We start from the raw sequence: 3,031 nt of genomic DNA, 5'->3' as shown, positions 1-3,031 counted from the left end.
TTTAATATGGGTTATTTTTTTTTTCTCCATCCTATGTACTTGTGATTGTGGCCGATCATACGAGTGTATATATATATAGCGAGCCGGCTCCTGGTAAAGGTGTACGTTACTTGTGATGCTATTTAATGACTTGTATGGCTCTTTGTGTATTAAGAAGGAGCCGCACAGCTACCAGAGACATTGCTTTGTGATTTAGAAATCATTGACATTTGCTTTAAGCCCTCATCTCCCGGTGAGTGTCTGCACATATGTAAAGACTTGGGCACCTGTAGGTAGACGTAGCGAGCGGTTTGGCTTACAGACGGCAGTGTTTGCACAAGGTATGGTGATGGCACCGACTTCTCTTTACATAGTCTATCCCTATGTCCAGTTAACTTTGTCATGTCGGTTTCTAATAAACTATCAAATGGATCCTTGTGTGTGTGATTATCTGATGGAGAACAATGATGGTTGAAGCTTTCTTCTGCCTTGTCCAGGGACACAGGAAATCAGTCACCGTCGGGTTATACTGCCTCCTACAGGAGGATTGGACACCAGCTAACAAACCAGCCCTGGCTACCCCCTCCAGGTTTATGTCCTAGGAGGACGGCTAGCTCTGGCCTCATTCGGCCGGTTAATGATAGTTGCCCACCCCTCAGCTGGAAGGATTCTGAATTCCTGTGTCCCAAGAAAAGGATTTTCAGAGTAAAAATCTGACATTTTTGGCTTTAAATATACTTTTATCCTATCCTGTGTCCTTCCTACACGGTGATGTCTACCATTGCATGCTTCATAGATGATCAGTCATGTGATCTCTCCTGGTGGTAGGACCTACACCCAGCACTTGAACTGTGTCCTACAATGAACTGCCGAGGTGAAGGGGGTTCGGGGTGTATTATTCGCCCTTCAGTCCTAATCCTCTCAGAAATGACCCCCCTGGCAGAGTCTGACACGCCAAATATATAAACCCCAAGTGCTGATAAAAGACAGGAAACCATCTGCTATGAAATGTTTTATTACACTGAGGAACACAAAGCCATGGACGTACATCACAACGCCAGTACTCCCAACAGATTGAGATTTAAAGAGACTGCATGTATTATCATCGTCCAATCAGAGTACAGCGTTACCCTGTGTACACTTAACACGTACCTCTTATTAGCTGACGCGGGTGCTACGTGGACAGGAAGCAATTGGGCAGCCGTGTTGTGTATGCCCAGGAGTGTCGGCCATGTTTTACAGCAGAGATAAAGGAGCGCTCTGCTTTCTACCATCAGCTCTGACACATATAAATCACCAGGGGGAGGTAATGCAGTACACAGAGAAATCTTGCGGGATACACGACGCCATTGTCAACAATACAAAAGTAATAAAATAAAGCTTTGGCCTCTTTCTTATAAAAAGCTATAAAAATAGAATTGTTATTAGTCTAGTAACACAACGCCCTGAGCTGCAATCTGGGGACGGGCCACAAGGGGGAGCCCTGAGCTACAATCTGGGGACGGGCCACAAGGGGGAGCCCTGAGCTGCAATCTGGGGACGGGCCACAAGGGGGAGCCCTGAGCTGCAATCTGGGGACGGCCACAAGGGGGAGCCCTGAGCTGCAATCTGGGGACGGCCACAAGGGGGGAGCCCTGAGAGCTTTTAATACTGGAAGGACCCATTGCTGCTCGGAAGGCACTTGAAATGATCGCTATGGCTCTTCTATAAATCAATGGAATGACGGCCGGGAACTGTACACGCAGTGGATGTGGTCATCACAGAGAGGTAGCCTTTTATATAAGATCAGACGGCAGCATTGACACAGGAGGCTCTTCTAGTCGTCTGAGTCCAGTGTGTAATGTGCTGGGAGTCTCCTGTGTCCTGCCGCTTGTCCATTAATGAATACAGAGATTGTCTAACGTCACACACAGCCAGAGGAATCTCTTCTCAGGTCTTGTTCATACCAGCAGTGTGCGCCGCAAGGTCCAGCCGCATTGCTGAAGCCTTTACAGATCTTCAGTACCAGTGTGGGGAAAAGTAATCGGATCTCAGTGAACCCGTAATAAACTTTGATGTTATCGATCCCTATGTGTGCCCTGCTAATTTATTTTCAGCTTATGTCCCAATCCCCAGGTGATCCTGCCTGATGACAATGGTACTTTTGGTTCCTCAAGCCATCTGGTGTTGCTGCAGTATCAGTGTAGAGGATGCTGTTTGGACCTACATGCTAGCGGTCTGCCTGTGAGCATACATGTAGCCACGTCTCCTGTTCTACCCCAGCTTCAGACTGACGGCGGCTCTTGGAGGTAGCTTGCACACGGATGTTCCTGTCTCCATGAAGCAGAAGAGCTCCACAGATGTGTGGTGTCGGCACCTTCAGCCGAGCATCTTTTTGAGTCGTCGTCCCCCCAGGGCTAAGGGGGTGAAAAAGCAGGCTAGGTGGTCATGTGACCACTCAGAAAATCACCTAAAAAGGTATTGTTTCCAATGTTAATGTAAACCACATGCTTAGATAGTAGTAAGCATTGCTATTATGTGTCTGACAAGCTTCAGGGTCACAGATACTTCAATGAGAGCGCGATGACAGGGCACGCAGCAATGGGCTGGAGAGGATGACCATCTGATGTGAGATCATTCAGAATTGCTGATCCCCGCTCTCTTTTCCATCAGCTTGCATGCTAACTGGGTGTGATCTGGTGCCTTTCGTGTTACAGCAAGCTACCAGTAATCTTCTTTACGTTGTGTCCCAGTGACAATCTCCATGTGCCTTGGTGTTCAGCCTCCATGTATCATAACACCATGTGGCTGGCCAGTGTGCGCTATGGCATCCCCAGCAATGACCTGGAGCCCATGCTATAGGTATTCAGGTCTTAAAGGGCCGAGATCTTTTTACCTCCCGAAACTGAAAGCTACGTTAATGGCTGACTGCTGTGTGCACACACTGCTCCGAGCCAAGGTGAAGGCTGTGTAGGGCCAGCAAACTGCCTTTTGGGGGGGGCTGTTCTGGGCACAGAACTGCCTTCTGGGGGGCTGTTCTGGGCACAGGGGCAGAGAACTGCCTTCTGGGGGG

The sequence above is a fragment of the Nanorana parkeri genome, unplaced genomic scaffold (assembly GCF_000935625.1).
Source record: "Nanorana parkeri isolate BGI_ZX_2015 unplaced genomic scaffold, ASM93562v1 scaffold3266, whole genome shotgun sequence".
Classification (NCBI taxonomy): Eukaryota; Metazoa; Chordata; class Amphibia; order Anura; family Dicroglossidae; genus Nanorana; species Nanorana parkeri.
The sequence above is the reverse complement of the archived record's forward strand: the minus strand, read 5'-3'. Positions refer to the sequence as shown.